The sequence below is a fragment of the Equus przewalskii genome, chromosome X, assembly GCF_037783145.1.
Source record: "Equus przewalskii isolate Varuska chromosome X, EquPr2, whole genome shotgun sequence".
In the NCBI taxonomy this organism is placed as follows: domain Eukaryota; kingdom Metazoa; phylum Chordata; class Mammalia; order Perissodactyla; family Equidae; genus Equus; species Equus przewalskii.
The window spans coordinates 91,296,542-91,317,423 of NC_091863.1; positions in this window are offsets into that span (position 1 = coordinate 91,296,542).

The following is a 20,882-nucleotide window of genomic DNA, read 5'->3' on the forward strand; positions in this document are numbered from 1 at the left end:
ATGTAGCTTTATTCCTATGTTTTCTTGTAGAAGTTTCATGGTTTCAGACCTTGCAATTAAGTCCTTAATCAATTTTGAGTTAACTTTTGTGGTTGGTGTAAGATATGGGTCCGGTTTCATTTTTTACATGTGAATATCCAATTATCCCAGAATTCTTGGCTCCCATTTCAAATATTAGTTGGCTATATGTACTTGGGTTTATTTCTAGGTTCTTGATTCTGTTCCATTGGACTATTTGTTTTTATGCCAGTATCATAGTGTTTTGATGACTATAGCTTTATGGTATAGCTTAAAATCAGGAAGTGTGATGTATCCTGCTTTGTGCTTTTTTATCAGGATTTCGTTGGCTGTTTGGGGTCTTTTGTGATTCTGTTTAAATTTTAGGAATGTTTTTCTACTTCTGTAAAAATTGCCATTGAAATCTTGATAGGGATTTCATTGAATCTGTAGATGGCTTTTGGTCGTGTTTATTGACATTTTAACAATATTAATTCTTCCAATCCATGAACATGGGATACTTTTCCATTCATTTGTATCTTCTTTAATTTCTTTCCTCAATGTCTTATAGTTTTCAGAGTAGAGATCTTTCACCTTCTTAGATAAATTTATTCCTAAGTATTTTATTCTTCTTCATGCTATTGTAAATGGGATTGATTACTTTACAGAAAATTTGTTGTTAACATATAGAAATGCTACTGATTTTCATATGTTAATTTTGTATCCTGCAACTTTACTGAATTCATTGATTAGATCTAACAGTTTTTTTGGTTGAGGTTTTAGAATTTTCTATATAGAAAATAATGGCATCTGCAAATAGTGACAATTTTGCTTCTCCTTTCCAATCCTGAAAGGTTTTATTTCTTTTTCTTGCCTGATTGCTTTAGCTAGGACTTCCAGTACTTTGTTGAATAGGAGTGGTGAGAGTGAGCACCCTGTCTTGTTCCTAATCCTAGAGGAAAAACTTTCAATCTTTCACCATTTAGTATGATTTTAGCTTCGGGCTTGTCATATACAGCCTTTAATATGTTGAGATATGTTCCTTCTATGCCTAATTGTTAAGAGTTTTTATCATGAATGGATGTTGAATTTTGTCAAATGCCTTTCTGTGTCTATTGAGATGATCATATAATTCTTTTATTTTATTCTATTAATGTCATGTATCACATTGATTGATTTGCATATGTTGAACCCTTCTGGCATCCCAAGGGTAAATCCCACTTGATCATGGTGAATGATACTTTTAATATGCTGCTGAATTCACTTTGCTACTATTTTATTGAGAATTTCTTTACCTATATTTATCAGGGATATTGGCAGTAGTTTTCTTCTCTAGTAGTGTCCTTTTCTGGTTTTGGTGTTAGGATAATGTTGGCCTCACAAAATGAGTTTGGGAGAGTTCCCTCCTCTTCAATTTTTTGCAAGAGATTGAGAAGGATTGGTGTTAATTCTTCTTTAAATGTTTGGTAAGATGCACCACTGAAGCCATCTGATCCTGGGCTTTTTTTATTGGAAGGTTTTTAATTAGTTATTCAATCTCCTTACTAATAATTGGTCTTTTCAGATTTTCTATTTCTTCCTAATTCAGTCTTGGTTTAAGTTGTATGTTTCTAAGAACTTTTCCATTTCTTTTAGCTTGTCCAGTTTGTTGACATATAGTTGTTCATAATAGTCTCTTAGGATCATTTTAATTTCTATAGTATCAGTTGTAATGTCTCCTTTTTCATTTATAATTTTGTTGATTTGGGTCATTTCTCTTTTTCCTCGGTTAGTCTAGCTAAGGGTTTGTCAGTTTTGTTTATCCTTCAAAGAACAAATTCTTAGTTTGGTTAATCTTTTCTATCATTTTTCTGTTCTGTAGTTCATTTACTTCTGCTCTAATCTTTGTTATTTCCTTTCTTCTGATAACTTTGGTCTACCTTTTCTAGTTCCTTAAGGAATAGAGTTAGGTTATCTATTTGGGATCTTCCTTGCTTCTTAATGTAGGTGTCAATTGCTACGAACGCCCCTTGTAGAACTGCTGTTGCTGTATCCCACAAGTTCTGGTACATTGTATTTCCATTTTGATTTGTCTCAAGAAACTTTTTTTTAATTTTCTCTTTAATTTCCTTTTTGATCTATTGGTTGTTTGGGAGAATGTTATTTAATTTTTATGTTTTTGTGAATTTTCCAGTTTCCTTCTTGTTATTGATTTCTAGTTGTATGCCATTGTTGTCAGAGAAGACACTTGACATGATTTCAATCTTCCTGAATTTGCTAAGACTTGTTTCATGGCCTAACATATGTTCTATCCTAGAAATGTCCTATACAAACTTGAGAAGAATGTGTATTCTGCAGTTGTTGGATAGAATGTTCTGTGTATGTCTGATGGGTTCATTTGGTCTATAATGTCATTCAAATCTACTGTTTCCATATTGACTCTCGGTCTGAATGACCTACTCCATTGAGAAAGGCATATGAAAGGTCCCAACTATTATTGTATTACTGTTTATTTCTCCTTTTAGCTCTGTTAGTTTTTGTTTTATATATTTAGATGCTCCAGTGTTGGGTGCACGAATATTTACAATTGTTATATCTTCTTGATATATTGACTGCTTTATTATTTATAATGCCCTTCATCTCCTTTTACCATTTTTACTTTAAAGTCTATTTTTTCTGATATAAGTATAGCTGCCTCTGTTTTTGGTTACCATTTGCTTGAAATGTCTTTTTCCATCCTTTCACTCTCAGTGCATCTGTGTCTTTAAGGCTGAAGTGAGTCTCTTGTAGGTAGCATATTGTTAGATCTTGTTGTTTTAATCAATTCAGCCATTCTATGTCTTTTAATTGGATAATTTAATCTGTTTATGTTTAAAGTAATTATTAATAGGTAAGGACTTACTATTGCCATGTTGTTAATTATTTTCTCGTTGTTTTGTAGTCCATTCTTCCTTGTTTCTTATCCTGCTGTCTATTTTGGGTTTTGTTGTCTTTTAGTATCAGAATACTTTGACTTCTTTATCATGTTCTTTTGTGTAATTACTACAGGATTTTCCCTTGTGGTTACCATGAGCCTTACATAAAATATTTTGAACTTACAATACCCTATTTTAAACTGATAACAACTTAATTTCCATACAACTCATAAACTTTACACTTTTACTTCTCCTCTCCCTCACATTTTAGGTTATTACTGTTATAATTTACATATTTTTTATATTGTATGACTAATAACAGATTATTGTAGTTATGGCAATTTTAACTATGTTCATTTTTTAAAACTTTTAAACTAAACTTGTAAGTGAATTATACACCACCAATACCATTTTACAGAGTCTAACTTTGACTATATACTTACCATTACCATTAAGTTTCATGCTTTTTATATTTTTATGAAGTTAATTAGAGATCTTTTACTTCCACTCAAAGGACTCCCTTTAGCATTTTTTGTAAAGCTAGTCTGATGGCAATGAACTCCCTTAGCCTTTGTTTCTTTACGAAAGTCTTTATCTCTTCTTGGTTTCTGAAGAACTGCTTCACCAAGTATAGACTTGTTAGTTGACAGTTATTTTCCTTCAATATTTTGAATATGTCATGCCATTCTCTCCTTGCCTAAAAAAATTCTGTTGAGAAATCCACCCATAGTCTTATGAAGCTTCCCTTGTTTGTAACTTCTCTCTTTCTTCTCACTGCTCTTAAAATTTTTTCTTTGTCTTTGACACTTGACAATTTAATTATAATGTATCTTGTTGTAGCCCTATTTGGGTTCAACTTACTTGGGATCTTGGGGCCTCATGGATCTGGATCTCCATTTCTTTCCCAAGGTTTGGGAAGTTTTTAGCCATTATTGCTTTAAATATACTTTCTGTCCCTTTCTCTTTCTCTTCTCGTTCTAGAATTCCCATAATGTGAATATTGTTTCTTTTCATTGTGTTCCATAATTCCCATAGGCTTTTTTCATTCTTTTTTCTCTTTTTGCTCAAAGGACTGGGTAATTTCTAATGTCTTATTCTTCAGATTACTGATTCTTTCTGCTGCATGCTTGAGTCTACTTTTGAAACTGTCTATTGAATTCTTCAGTTCAGTTATTGTATTTTTCAGCTCTAGGATTTCTCTTTGTTTGGTTTTTTTTCAATAGTTGCTATTTCCTTGTCAAATTTCTCATTTTGTTCATGCATTATTTTCCTTATTTTGCTTAGTTGTTTGTCTGTGTTTTCTTGTAGTTCACTAAACTTCCTTAAGAGAATTATTCTGAATTCTTTGTCTGAAAGTTCATAGCTCTCCATTTATTTAGGGTCAGTTATTGGAGCTTTATTGGTTTCCTTTGATGGTGTCATATTTACCTGATTTTTCATGATCTTTTATTCTTTATGCTAGTGTCTGCACATTTAAGTAATCAGGCTCTTCTTCCAGACTTTTCAGGTTTGCTTTGGCAGAGACTGCTCTTCACCAGTCAGCTCAGTTGGGATTCTGTGTACGTCTGCTGGTAATATCCTTGGGCAGGTGGTAACTGCTGTTACGGTATATTTTTGGGTGAGGCAACTGTTTTAGCTCTGAGGATGGGCATGAGGGAGTGTATCTGGCTAGAATAGTTGGATAGAACTGCTGACTTGGTTTCCTACCCAAGTGAGGTTGTAGGAGGGGCTTTGCAGTTACGTGGATTCTCTAGTCAGGCTTACTAGATGGTCAGGACTGGATACTATATTTAGTTGTAGATGGGACTATGAATTAGCATCCCTACGCTGGCAAAGCACCAGGATGGAACCCTGGGCCTGTACAGCTAACTCATTGTTTACAGACCCATATCAGGCCAGAGTGTGCACTGAATTCCCTGGTTAGGTGAGGCCTCCAGTCTTTCTGTACAGACGAGGGAAGCCACAGGTGTGCTCTCTGTTCAAGTGCCACTGTAGGCAGAGCTGTTAAATGGGCTACACAGCTTCCTATGTGCTCTGGTTAGTTTCCCTGGCTGGACAGGCTGAAAGCTGTATTCAACACTAAGCAGGGCTGCAAATTAGATTCCCTGCCTTGGCACAGTGGGAGAAGCAGCTCTAAAGCTGGTAAAGCTCTTTGTTTCTTGTCTTAACTCATGTCGACCTGCACCCCAAGTTCTCTGGCTGAACAGGGCCACTGAGTTTGCTTTGCAAGCTATTGGCTCTGCCTACCCTATGTATTAACCCCCCTGCCTGTTTGTAGTAGGGGAACCTTCCACATCTAGTACTGGCTTTGCTTTGGGGACAATCAGCTCTGCCTGATCATCTTTTCCCTTGAACACCACTGAGTCACACAGCTTCTAGGAATTGTCACCAGCCTTTCTGGTCAGAATAAGTTGGAAGACACTCTCCACAGCTGGTGGGGCTATGACTTTGCTCCTTGCCTGGGCACGGGCAAACCAAGCTCTAAGGCCAGCAAACTCCAGTTTTGAGGATCCAAATCAGGCAGATCTGCACCCTGCTGAGTTCCCTTGTCACTGTATGCCCCTTACTTGGTTCTACAGATAAGCAAAGCAGCTCATTGAGAATACTACTTGGGCACTGCCGGTAGCAACTGTGTCTGCCAAGATCCGAGTGCTGGTTGTTGCAAGCCCCTCTCTTCTTCTCTGTCATAGTCAGATTCCCAGTGTTTGAGACCTATAGATTCCCCTTCAATCCTCGTGGTGTGAGATCAGAATAGGGGCTCCCACAACGCAACCCCAATGCTGGGAGGGGGCCTACATATCCCCCCTGGGTTCTCTTTTCCCATTGGAGGAACCGAAGGCTCAGGGGAGACTTCATATGGTGCTGCACTGGCCTGAGGGAGGTCAACGTGTAGCCACTTCTCTCACCCTTCTAATGTGATCTGTCTTTGTGAATGTTGTACGGGGGTGTGCTTCAGCCCTACCCCCATGTTCTAAGGTTCTCTCAGTGGTGTCTTGTTTTTGAATCGTTGTTAGTTGCTCTTTTTGTGACAGGGAGCAAAGTCAGGAATGACCTATGCTGCCATCTTAATGACATCATTCTCTTACATAATCCATTTTTATCTGTACTGTGATCACTATATTTTTTGTTTTTTATAAACTCAATTTATTTTTAAGATCTTCTTTTACATAGTAATGTTTTTTACCTTTTAGATTACATCTTTTACTAGTATACCTTTAATTCTCTAAAGCATACTTTTTGTAGTTTCTATAATATTGTTCTTGAGAGACTAGTCCTTATGTTTTTATGTCAGATAAACTTTCACCATGGTAGATAATTTTTTATCTGTTTTATAATTTTTTGTTCTAACTATATATCTACTAGGGGATTTTCTGATAATCCTTTGTTACGTGAATTGAGAATGTGGTTTTGTATATGGGTCTTGTAGTGCTCCATAGGGGAGCCATATCATGGGGCATAGATTGTGCTAATATCCCAGCTTAGGGGTTTCTGTATTATATATATAATGTAGATTTTAACCCCCAAACCACATATGATGTAGGCCTATGTTCCTAAAATCTCAAAGACTGACAAGCTTGCTTGTTGTCTTTCTCTGAAATTGAGTGGATGTTTTCTATTTTACCCTTTCATTGAGCCTTTGATGTTTCCACTCAAATCTTCCTAAACTCTTTACATCATACTGCACATAGAAAATTATAACATTTGTAAGGCACACTAAGAAATGCCCCACCACACACTAGTTGAAAAGCTCTAGTCTCAATTTATGCAGAGGTATTTCTTCTAATTTATCACGTTATGAATGGGCAAACCCTGCCTTTTTATCATGTGGGGCTGTTAAAACCTTCAAACTCTTTGATTATGATAACCCACACTGCTCCTTCCTCCCTATCCCAAGGTGGCTGCAAGTGTCATCTTATGTGGCTAGAACTCTGGTTATCAGCTTATTATCTCTTTTTCTTTTTTATTCCTGGTTATTTCTCTGTTTCTTCTGAGCCCAACTATGTATTTAAAATAAGGATTTATTTTGCATTTCCATATATTTGAAATGGGAAGGTTTCCATTAACTTCATTTAAAATATTATTGATACAATAAGTTATCTCCTCATTCTTCATCTCACTCTCATCTTTTCCCATCAACATCACTCCATTAAAATTGCTTTTAAAAGGTGTAACAATTGGATACACTAGATTATGCTGCAGTAACAAAGAGTTCCAAAGTTTCAGTGGCTTGCTGACAACAAACGTATTCCCTTTGCATATTACCTTATGGTTGCAGGTCAGCCAAGATTCTGCAACATGCTCTCTTCTCTTTAAGATCTAGGCCAAAGAAAAAACCCTTGTCTGGAATGTTGTCATTTCTGTGGCATAAGGAAAAGAGGAGTATATACTTCTGCTCATATCTATAGTGTGAGAATATTTAATCTCCCACCCCATAGGGAGGACATAGCAGGGACTATAAGGAAAGGCAGCTAATATTTTGAACAGTAACTTTATATTTCACAATATAAAAGACTACATTATAAAAGATCTCTGTTGCTAATTCCCATAAATAGATTTTAGTCCTCTTCTTATTCAACTTATCACCATTATTTGACCTAAGACAGCACTCCCTACTTCTTAAAGCAGTTTATTCACATGGCTTTCCTCAGTCCATGATATTTTGGTTCTACTCTAGCAATCAAAGTATATGTGAAATAATTGCCAGAATCTAATACTGTAAAGATGACCACGTTTTAAAACTCTCTTATATTAAACAAAAATATGAACTTATCGTCATCATTTAATGAAAATCATACCCAATTCTCTCTTTTAATGTTTGATCAATGCATTAGAAATAAGCATGCTGTCATATTAATAACATCATTCTCATTAATGCCTGACTTCTACCTTGGGAACAGGAACTTTTCAAAGTGCTTAGCTCTATGTTAAAAGTGGCATGAATGATCTCAAGTTATCTCATTTGTCTTTTGAATTTAATAAACGACTTTATGTTAATAGCATATTTGCAATTATCAAAGTGGTTTCTTCTTCTGCTCCTCCGGTAAGCATAAGCTCAAGATGAATTAAATAGTTTTATAACCATAAAAAACACAGCTTTGGATTAGTCAAAAGCACCAGGTTATGTATCTAATTTGACAGCCATACAATACAGCTCTTTCAAAATGCGTTTGTGTAAAATCATGCATTTGAAGTTTACATGAATCATAAAGTTGTATAATTTAGCATGATTTAATCACGTCATCATAAGTTTAAATATATTTCTCTTTTGACAATGTTTTACTAAATAAATAATCCATTGCTGGAGATTCTGACATCTTAGAGAACCTGTCTGGAATATCAACAACAAAAATATCATATTGGTTGACATTTTGAAGCTAAAAACATTACTTCTTAGAAAAATATGGAAAGATACCTTTGACATCAAGATTATCACTATTACAAATTAGAGCAAGTTTTATCCTCTCTCTTCTCTGCTTTCCATATCTCTAAAATGAAGGATTTGGGTTAGATTATTTTCAAAGCCTTTCCCAGCAGTTTCTGTTTCTACTTGCCATAAACGTCCAATGACTTTTGTCATTACTTTTGGAAAGCTAAGTCATACTTGGCTATGAATGGAACTATTGTCCTTCCTGAATGATATGTCCCAGATCGTTCGCTTCCTGCAGTCACTCCCTGGTGGTCAAACTCCATGGGAACAGTATCTTTATTGTGGCCTGAAAATGTCTTTCAATTGCATAATTTATAACCAATAACTTGATGGCAGAGAAGGAAGCACTCTTTTTCTGCAGATGTAGTTTTATACATTTAAAAAACTTCAGGCAATGCACACGAGCGATGGAATAGTATCATCAAATAGGTATTAATCTGAATGTCAGGGGACCTTGTTTCAGTTCTGCAACTGACTACTATTGACTTAATTAAATCAATAACCACCATCAAAATAGGAGATTTATTATTCGAGAATTCTTTTTTAGTTCTATAATTCTGCATATTTCTACACACAGTGGCTCCCATCTATGTTGGCAAAGTTAAGAAAACAATGTCGAAAGGGTTAAATTTAATAAAAATCTTGGATACTATTAGATTTCTGTGGCACCAATATCTCCAGCCTTTTGGAATTTTTGAAACCCCATATTCCACTCATGCTTATCTCATTTAATCCCCTGGCACTTTCAAGGCATTGTAGTTATTTTCTGCTTTTCATAAATCACATAATGACTAACATTTTATATGTTCACTAGGAAAGACTTTTCATTTCATTTTAGATTTTTGATTGATTTACTTTCGCTTAAATCTTTTATTTTTGTTTAGACTTTATAATAAACTGTTTAGATTGCTTTTGATTGGTATAATCCATAAATTTTATCTGAATGTGTTAAGCAAGTTTAGACCAGCTGTGAACTGATTAGCTTTCAACATTCTGATTCTCTCACAGCTGCCAGTGACAGGGGCACAGCCATAATTATGATGAGCAATGAGGTTAAGGTAGAGAGTTGTTAGGGAAATTTCAGGCATTATGAGGATGCCTGATGAAGCTATTTCCTCCAGGAGCTTGAATATATAAAATGTCAGGAAATGCAGTAATGAATGAATAGGAGATATATATATATATATATATTTTACATTTTAAAAAATTTATTTAAAAAAATAAGCACACCTTTAAAGGTTACATCCACACTACTAAGATGCTCACATTGAGAGAGGAATTACATTTTCATAGAGCAATACCTCTCCTTGGTGCAACTTCCAAGAAAGACTTCTTTTTTTAAAATTGTTTTATTGAGGTCATATTGGCTTATAACATTGTGTAAATTTCAAGTGTATATTATTATATTTCCATTTCTGTATAGACTGCATCATGCTCACTACCGATAGTACAGTCTTTATTCATCATCGTATATATATGCCCTTTACTGCTTTCACCCTCCCGCAACTCCCTTCCCCTCTTGTAACCATTATTCTATTCTCCTTATTTATGTATTTGTTTATCTTCCACATATGAGTGAAATCATACAGCATTTATCTTTCCCTGTCTCACTTATTTTGCTTAGCATAATACCCTCAAGTTCCATCCATGTTGTGGCAAATGACACAATTTTGTCCCTGTTTATGGCTGAGTAGTATTCCACTGTATGTATATGCCACATCTTCATCTATAAATAAATGATGTTGGGAAAACTGGACCGCCACATGAAAAAGAATGAAAGTAGACCATCATCTTACACCATACACAAAAATTAACTCAAAATAGATTAAAGACTTGAATGTAAGACCTGAAACCATAAAACACCTAGAAGAAAATATAGGCAATATGCTCTTTGACATCAGTCTTAGGAATATCTTTTCGAATACCTTGTCTACTCAGGCAATAGAAACAAAAGAAAAAGTAAAGGAATGGGAATATATCAGACTAAAAAGCTTCCGTACAGCAGAGGAAACCACCAACAAAATGAAAAGACAATCCAAGAAAGTTGTTTTTGAAATCAACTGTAAACTCAAGGAAATGACTACCAGTGGACATTGCTCTTATAAACAATGAGGGTATGTAACACTGTCATTCTTGTCTATATTAAAATTCCAGGTTATTAAATTTTAGCTGGTGATTATTTGATTATTATTTTCTTAATTCCAACTATCACTAAATGATGCAAGGTTTCTGTCTTTTAGTATTTATAACATGCTAATATGAAAAAAAGTTACAGAGGCAAAGTATACATTTATGTAAACAAAAAGGTGTCCCCCAGTGCCCATCAACTGATGAATGGATAAAGAAGATGTGGTGTATATATATATATATATATATATATATACACACACACACGCACAATGGAATACTACTCAGCCATAAAAAAGACAAAATCACCCCATTTGCAACAACATGGATGGACTTTGAGGGTATTATGTTAAGTGAAATAAGCCAGACAGAGAAAGACAAACACTGTATAACTTCACTCATATGTGGAAGATAAACAAACACATGGATAAAGAGAACAGATTAGTGGTTACCAGAGGGGAAGGTGAGGGGTAAAAGGGCACATATGTATGGTAATGGATAAAAACTAGATTATCAGTGGTGAGCATGATGCAGTCTATACAGAAACTGATATATAATAATGTACACCTGAAGTTACACAATGTTATAAACCAATGTGACCCCAGTAAAATTTAAAAAAGTTTTCAATGTCTTACTTTGGGGAAACAGTTATCTGGATGTCCATAAGCATTTGACTTCTTAACAAAATCAGGAGGCGGTTATGTATAGTAGTGGCACTAGCTTTGATGGTGGGCTGCCTGGGTTCAAATTTTAGTTTCATTATTACTGGCTATGTGACCTTCAAAAATTGCCAGCTCTCTCCCCTATTCGCAGTTTTCCATTCTGTAAAATACACACACTAATGTAGTATCTACTCAAAGGGGTTGTTGGGGATAAATGAGATAAATGCTTATAAAGCACTTAGATGATATTGTGTTACAATAGGCTTGAGCCCATTGTTACAATTCTTTATAGAACTAAATGCTTTCCAAGCCAGTACCACTGGTCTGCTTATTGGTGCATTATTTAAAGCAGAAAAATTCTAGTAATACAAACAAATTTAGGCAGACACTATAAATAATCACACCTGTAATATCAAATAAATACTTCTGTGACTTTAAATGAAAATGCAAGGTTTTATTGCAGCCTTATTCTCTTGGATGAAAAAGTTTGACATTATGTCACCTTTTAAAATTATAAATAGATACTCTTCTTCTGGTTACAGGGTGGGAGCAGGCAGTATTCAAAGTTGAGCTCTAAATACAAAATTGGTAAAGAAAGGCAGAGAAGACTCAGAGTGGGGGCAGGTGAGGAAGGGTGATAAAGTAGGAAGCCAAATTGTAAGAGAATAATAATTTTCATTTAAAAAATCACCAAGAGGAAAAACTGATTTTGAGTTTTTTCGCAATCCCTTAAAAAACAATCTCCAGAGTATTTAGATTGTGGGAATTGCTAGTATTATGAGTATAGCCAAACCTAGTTAATTTCAATTCTATTTAAAGCACCATGAATCAACAACACCATTTTACAATACATGAGATAAATATGTCTGGTTTGTATTGATTGGTAGAGAATTCTTCCTCACGTATGAGTGTGTTTTCTGAAAGTACTTGGGTTAAATATTATAAATCGTGCAAATAGCTCTTCTTTTTAAATTAAATGTTTAACTAAAAAGTGTATTAACTTATATGGCTTTACCTTTGAGGTGCCCCAAATAGCAAAGCAGTGTCAAGGGCAGACAAGAGCAATGATTTAAATTTGTAGCATTAAACCAACTGTGGGAAAATGCCTCCACTTGGTTGATTTCATTTTCAGGTTGTGGAAGATCTGGCTACTTTTGAGAAACTACTATTGAAAGTTTAAAAAGTCCCACTGTGAATAAATAGGTGTTGATGTTACTCCTTAATAGCATTAAATGCAATGTTGTGCCATAAAAATTCTCAAATATATACAGATTTCTAATCAAGCAGAACAAACTGTCCCAAAGAGAGTAAAGAGACAAGGGTAACCTTATCCTGAAGCATTCGCCTTTCCAATGTTGACACGCTTTTAGAAGTTTCATTGTTCTGGATTTTAAAATTTCAAACTCATATTGCTAGTGTAGTAGTTTAAAGCAAATAAATTGATGCTACAATACATGAACATGAAAGTATGTGTCCTTGAAGCGTGCAATGCCAGTATGTATAAAAGTCAAACATTGGATGTATTCGGGAAAATGTTTATAAATACATTGATTTATTGCATGTTCTTTGACAAAATGAATGGTAGCCTAGGATATTATTTGTTATTTATTTTTATAAGACAGTAGTTTAAAAACAGCTTTCCTCAGACAACACATTTACTGAATTAGACTGCTAATGGAGTCACACCACTATTTTCCACCTTGGCCACCATACTTGGCAAGCAGATTATTTGGATTACAACTTTTATCTATGCTGCCACAACCCATCTGCCTCAAGGTATAATTTGGGGAGAATGAATATTTCAAGTGTGAATCATATGGGTAAATTTTGCAAGTTAGCAGGCTGACCATAATTTGCCGTTAGTTTAGTCAATAGGTACTTATTGAACAACTTTGCCGTTTGTAGAATTGTACTGAGTCGTGGATTGTGGAAGAATGAGTAGAGAAAAGAAAAAAGAAATATGTGACATTGTTTTTGCTCTTAAGCAGCTTCCAACCCAGAACCAAATATACAAATATATGTAATACCAAGTGTGGTAGGAAGAATTCTAAGATGGCCCACATGAGCTACCGCCCCTGGCATTACTCCCATGATTATCTTACATGGCAGGAGAGATTTTGCAGGTATATTTAAGGTTACTAATTAGCTGACTGTAAATTAGAAATATTACCCAGGTGGGCCTAACATAATTACATGAGTCCCTTAAAAGCAAAGAGTTTTCTCCACATAGTAGCAGAAGAGGAAGTCAGAGATTTAAAGCACATGGAAGTTGAAGGCACTGCTGCTTGCTTGAAGGTAGAGGGATCCACATGGGAAAGACCTGAGAGCAGCCTCTAGTTGCTGAGAGTGAACCCTGGTTGATAGCCAGCCAAGAAACAGGAACCTTAGTCCTACAACTACAAAAAGATTGCATTATGGCAACCACTTGAATGAGCTCCGGAGAGGACCCAGAACCTCCTCAGAGAATTCAGCCCTGTCTGATACCTTGATTTTTGTCATGTGAGGCCCTGAGCAGAGAACTTTGCCTAAAAGGCCAGTGTGGCTGCAGAACAGTGGACAAGAAGAGAAAAATGAGTCATGCAGAGCCCTGTAGACCATGGTAAACCAAAGCAGGCTTTTGTTTTTTTAAGCAAGGAAGTGACATAATCAAATTTACATGGTGAAATGGTAATTCAGTTTGCTGGGCAGAGTATGGATTGGGTTGAGTGGGGGATGGAGAATCAAGGAAGATAACTTTCTTTGGAAACTATTATAACAGAGTAGAGAGCAGGGGACAGTGGTTTGGACCAGGGTAATAATATTAGACTCCTATGGAAACTGTGTGATAATAAATTTGTGTTGTTAGAAGTTTCTAAGTAGTAAAATATGCTCCAGAGAAAAGTAGAAATGGTGACATGTGAGATACCACATTCTTTTAAGAATTTAAGGGACAGGCTTCATGGAAAAAGTTGCATTAGAAGTGGGCCTGCAAGGATTTGGATCTGATTTTAACAAGTGGGAGATATGGGGAATCAGTACTAGGCCAGCAGTTCTCAAATTTGGCAGCTTTAAAGATGCTGATTGAAGGGCTACTGATTTAATTGGTCTGGGTGCTACTTAGGAATTGGGATTTTTAAAAGCGTCCCCAGGTGTTTGCAGTAGACTGAGTAAAGTAGATGGCCCTCACCAATACGGATGGGCATCATCCAATCTGTTGAGGGCTTGAATAGAACAAAAAAACGGAAAAAGGACAAATTTGCTCTTTGAGTGAGGCATCCAATTTTTCCTGCCCTAGGACATCAGTGCTCCTGGCTCTTGGACTTTTGCATTCAGATTTTGACTTACACCATCGGCCCCCCAATTCTCAGGACTTTGGATTCAGACTGAATTACATTACCAGCTTTCCTGGTTCTCCAGCTTGCAGATTGCAGATCATGGGACTTCTCAGCATCCATAACCATGTGAGCCAATTCCTTATAATAAATCTTCTCTTACATATATCTGTATGTATCCTATTGGTTCCGTTTCTCAGGAGAACCCTGACTAATACAGGCACCAATACTAGAATATTATGACTGCATGAAACAGGTATGGTTTTTTCTGCTCTTAGAGGGGTCAGAGCCTGCAGAGGGAGCAGGTGAGATGGTAAGTATGCAGACATTATAGAGGGGGCTAACCATGTCTCTCTTTCTCGCTGCAGAATTCCCAGGTCTATTAGTTTTCTACTGCTGTCCTAGCACCACAAACTTAAGAACTTAAAACCAAACAAATTTATTATCTCACACTTCTGTAGGTGTGAAGTCCAGGTATAGCATGGCTGAAGTGGTTCTTCTGCCTAGGGACTCACAGGGCTAAAGAAAGGAGCTAGCCCATGCTGCATTCCCTTCTAGAAGCTTTAGGGGAGACTCGACTGGGTTCATTTAGTTGGACGGCTGAATTCAATTTCATGCAGCTGTGGGACTAAGGTCCTCATTTCCTTGCTAGATGTTGGCTGAAAGTTATTCTCAGCTTCCTGAGGCCTCTGATGTTCCCTTCACTGTCAACAACGGCAGATCGAAGTCCTCTCATGATTAAGATATCTTTGACTCTTTTGTCTTGTCTCTTCTGAGGCATCTCTTTTGCCCATATCTTGTTTTCCTCTTCTGTTTTTAAGGGCCCCTGTGATTCCACTGGGCCCACCTGGATAATCTAGGCTGCTCTCTCTACTTAAGGTCAATTGATTAGCAACCTTAATTCCATCTGCAAAGTTCCTTCATAGCAGTTGTTAAAGTAGTGTTTAATCAGAGGACAGATATCATTGTGGGAAAATCTTAAATTCTGTCTACCCCAACAGCCTAAGACAGACTAACACTCAAAGAGGACAGAAAGTCTGTATTAAATGAATGGCAGATCTAAATACTCAAAAAATGAAATTATTCAATAATACTTAAAAAAAACTGGAGAAGCTCTAACATCTGTCAGCTATTTTATCCAGGTGTGAGAAGAATAGTCAACAAAGTTAAACAAGGTGGGCATTTTCTAAGTTTCCGTCCTGACTTTTGATCTCTTTCCAATCTTCCTTAGAGAAGTTACCTACTCGCATGGCTTCAACAATTATCTCTGTATGGATTATTTCTGTAGTAAATGCCATTTTTTGGTGTTGTGAGGTATCCAAGTGTAGACTATACTTTAAAGTTCAAATGTTTGGGTCCTTATGATTTAGATAGCATCTGGAAAAATTTTTTGTAACTTTTTCTGTTTCCTGAAACTTGCCAGTCTAAATCAGATTTTATAGAGAAGTTTGGCTAAGGTTAAAAAAAAAAAACAGCACTAAACTTGAATTGCATACACTTTGTTATAAATTGCTCTATGGTTTGGAAAAGTCATTTAAAATCTGTACATCATGAGAGTAATAATACTTTACATACTCTATGGGAATTTCTTAAAATCCAAATGATATTAATGTGTATGGAAGTACTTTCAAAAATATAAAGGACTTTTCAAATGAATAAACAGTGATTTTTTTTGGTTGGTTGAGGTAAAAAAAAGTACTGGTTGAAAAAGATTTTAATTATCTTTAATGCAGATAAGTCCAAACAAATTGAATCATTGTTTAATATAAATTAAAATGCATGTTTTTCAGTTGAGAGAGCTATTGACAATCTCATTTGTATTTGTGATAACTGTTAAATTTGCTATGGGTAATTTTGATTTGTTTTTAAGAACCTGTTTCTATATAATGCATCTTCTGAATGGTATATAGATTTGAAATTAGAGCAAAAAATCATTTTCATGGTAACACATGCAATGATAATTCAGCAGTCTTTTGAATAATGTAAAATTCATCTTGATCTTGGACATTTCCAATAATTTCAATTCAGCAAACTATACATTTTTTATCAAATACAAAAAGGAATGTCAACCATGCATTTCTAGTTCATTTGTCTTTAGAACATCATATCAATATACTGCATAAGCTCAAGAAATGACATTTAGCCTCTTGCAAAAAGTCTCCTAAATTTTTTTCTGAAAGTTAAACTGTATTCTTATAAAAATAATATAAAGGAGTCTTGAGTAAACTATTTTCAAAAAACACTAATAAATCTCTAAGCACAATGAATTGTGTTATCTTTTACCTTTTAGAAGATATCTATGGAAATACATATTTATTAACAGATTTATTGAAAAATAATTATGTGATAAGTTGAAAAATGGTCCGCAGAGATGTTCTGAGAAATGAATGTTATATTATATGGCAAATGCTTTGCAGATATGATTAAGTTTAGGACACTTAGATGGGGAGATAATTCTGGATTATCTGGAAAGGCCTTAAATGAAATCATAGATGTCTTTATAAGAGGGAAATGAAGGGAGATTGATCTGATGGAAGAGGAAAAGGCAATGTGACCACTGAGGCAGAGGTTGGAGTGAGCTGGCCACAAGCCAAATGAGCTGGCAGCCACCAGAATTTGGAAGAAGCAAGGAACAGATTCTTACCTAGCCTCTAGAGGGAGCACAGCCCTGCCAACACATTACTTTAGTCCAGTAAAAATGATTTCCGACTTCTAGTCTCCAGAATTGTAAAAGAATAAATTTGTGTTATTTAAACCACCTAGTTTATGGAAATTTGTTACAGCAGCAATAGGAAACTAATAAAAATTTACATACCATACAATTAGTCGATTTAAAGTGTAAAATTTGATGGCTTTTAGTATATTCAGAGTTGTGCATCTGTCACCACAAATTTTATATATATATATAGATATGACTATTTTTAGAGCTGTTTTAGATTCACAGAAAAATTGAGTGGAAGAGCAGAAGGTACAGATTTCCCATATATCTCCTACACCTGCATGTGCAGTCTTTCCCACTATCAAAATCCTGCACCAGAGGGGTACATTTGTTACAATCGATGAACCTATATTGACACATCATTATTACAAAGTCTGTAGTTTACATTAGGGTTCATTCTTGGTTATGCATATTCTATGAGTTTGGATAAAAGTATAAGGACACCTGTCTACCATTATATTATCATACAGAATAGTTGCACTGCCCTAAAAATCTTCTGTGCTCTGCCTATTCCTCTCTCCCTAACCCCTGGCAACCACTGATCCTTTTACTATCTCCATGGTTTTGCCTTTCCTAGAATGTCATATAGTTGGAATCTTACAGTGTGTAGCCTTTTCAGATTGGCTTCTTTCATTTGGTAAGATGCATTGAAGGCTCTTCCATGTCTTTTTATGGCTTGATAGCTCATTTCCTTTTAACGTTGAATAACTTTTGCATTATCTGAATGTACCACAGTTTATTTTTCTGTTCACCTAATGAAGGACATCTTGGTCACTTCCAAGTTTTGGCAGTTATGAACAAAGCTGCTATAAATATTTGTGTACAGGTTTTTGTGTGGACATAAATTTTAAAATCATTTTGGTAAATTCCAAGGAGTATGATTGCTGAAACATATGGTAAGAGTATGTTTAGTTGTATAATAAACTGCCAACTGTGTTCCAAAGTGACTGTACCATTTTGCCTTCCCACCAGCAATGAATGAGAGTTCCTGTTGCTCAATATCCTTGCCAGCATTTGATGTGTCAGTGTTTTGGATTTTGGCCATTCTAATAGGTGTGTAGCTGTAACTCAATGTTTTAATTTGCAATTTCCTAATAATATATGATGTTGAGCATTTTTTCATATACTTATTTGTCATCTGTATATCTTCTTTGGCGAGATGCCTGTTCAGGTCTTTTGCCCATTTTTTAATCAGGTTGTTTGTTATTGCTGAATTTGAAGAGATTTTTATGTATTTTGGCTAAAAGTCCATTTTCAGATATGTCTCTTGCAAATAATTTCTCCCAGTCTGTGGCTTGTGTTCTCATTCTCTTGACAGTGTCATTCACAGAGCAGAAGATTTTAATTTGAATGAGGTCCAGCTTATCAGTTATTTCTTTCATGGATCATGGCTTTGGTGTTGTGTCTAAACAGCCATTGCCATACTTAAGGTCATCTAGGTTTTCTCTTTATTTTCTAGGAGTTTTATAGTTTTGCATTTTACATTTAGATCTATGATCCACTTTGAGTTAATTTTTGTAAGTGTATAACATCTGTGTCTAGATTGATTTTTTTTGCATGTGGATGTCCAGTTGTGCCTGCACCATTTATTGAAAAGATTATTGTTGCTGAATTGTATCGACTTGGCTCTTTTGTCAAAGAATAGTTGACCGTATTTATGTAGGTCTATTTCTAGGCTCTCTATTCTGTTCCATTGATCTATTTGTCTATTCCTTTGCTAATACCCTGTTGTCTTTATTGCTGTAGCTTCATAGAAACTCTTGAAGTCTAGTAGTGTCAGTGCTCTGATTTTGTTTTCCTTCAGTATTGTGTTAGCAGTTCTGGGTCTTTTGATTCTTTATATTAAACTTTAGAATCAATTTGTTGATATAGACAAAATAACTTGCTTGGATTTTGAAGTGTTTATGTGCAATGCTTCTGAGACCAAGTGTCTGCTGTCTTTTCCAATACTACTTCTCCAACTCTCTGACAACAGCTGAGGATCCTACAATTCAATTCAATTTTGATACTATCTACCTGGAGTTAGTGTCAGATCCCACAAGTTAAGGACTTAATTTCACAGACTTCCCCCGCTTCAGATACCACTTCCAAGTTGTTATTTGTACTTCTGACCTATCAGCTATAAATTCAGCTATGAATATAAAGACAATTTTATTTCTTTCTTCGCAATTAGTATACCTGTAATTTATTCTTCTTGTCTTGTTTCATTAACTACAACTTGCAGAATGATGTTTAAAATGAGTGGAGAGAAGGGACATTCTTGTTTTGTTCCTGATCTTAGTGGACAAACTTCTAGTTTCTCACAATTACATATAATGTTAGCTGTAGGTTTTCTGGTAGATTTTTTTTATCATGTTGAGGAAGTTCCCCTCTATTCCTAGTTTTCTGAGAGTTTTTATCATGAGTGAGTGTTGGATTTCGTGAAATGCTTTTTATGCATGTATTGATATGATCATATGATTTTTCTTCTTTAGTCTGTTGATATGAGGGATTACATTAATTGATTTTTAAATGTTGAACCAGTCGTGTACATCTGAGATAAATTAACTTGGCTGTGGTGTCTAATTCTTTAAAAAGAATTGTATTCAATTTAATAGTATTTTATTGAGAATTTTTACATCTGTTTTCATGAGAGAGATTGGTCTGTAGTTTGCTTTGCTTTTCATGACTTGGTCTCATTTTGGTATTAAGGTAATGCTGGCCTCATAGAATGAGTTAGGACATATTCCTTCTGCTTCTATCTTCTGAAAGAGATTGTAGAGAATTAATATCATTTCTTCTCTAAACGTTTGGTAAAATTCACCAGTGCACCCATCTAGGTCTGTTTTCTGTTTTTGAAGGTTATTAATTATTGATTCAATTTCCTTATTAGGTATAGGCCCATTCAGATTGTCTATTTCTCCCTGTCTGAGTTTTAGCATATTGTGTCTTTCAAGGAATTGGTACATTTCATTTAAGTTATCAAATTCATGAGCACAGAGTTGTTAATAATATTCCTTTATTATATCTTTAATGTCCGTGGGCTCTGTAGTGATGCCCTGAATTCATTTCTGATATATCATTTTCCTTTACTCTAAATAACTTCTTTTAATATTTCCTGCAAGGCATGTCTACTGGAAATAAATTCCGTCAATTTTTGTCTGAGAAAGTCTATTTCTCCTTCACTTTTTTCTTCTTCTTCTTCTCCCCAAATCCCCCCAGTACATAATTGTATATTCTAGTTGTGGTTCCTTCTAGTTCTGCTATTTGGCATGCCATCTCAGCATGGCTTGATGAGCAGTGCCATGTCCATGCCCAGGATCAGAACCAGTGAAACCCCGGGCCTCCAAAGTGGAGTGTGCAAACCCAACCACTTGGCCATGGGGCCGGCTCCCTCTCCTTCACTTTTGAAGGGTAGTTTTGCAAAGTACGAATGCTAGTTCAGTGGATTTTTTCTCTCAACAGTTTAAATATTTTATTCTACTCTCTTCTTGCACGCATGGTTTTGAGAAGTCAGAAATAGTTCTTATCTTTGAATATCTGTAAGTAAGGTATTTTTTACCTCTAGCTTCTTTCAAGATTTTTTCTTTATCTTTTATTTTTGCAGGTTGGATATGATATGTCTGGGTGTAGTTATTTTCAGTGTGCTCTGAGCTTCTCGTATCTTTGGTTTAGTGTTTGACATTAATTTGTTGAAATTCCCACTCATTATTGCTAGAAATATTTCTTTTCCTTTCTCTTTTCTTCTTCTGGTATTCCCATTAT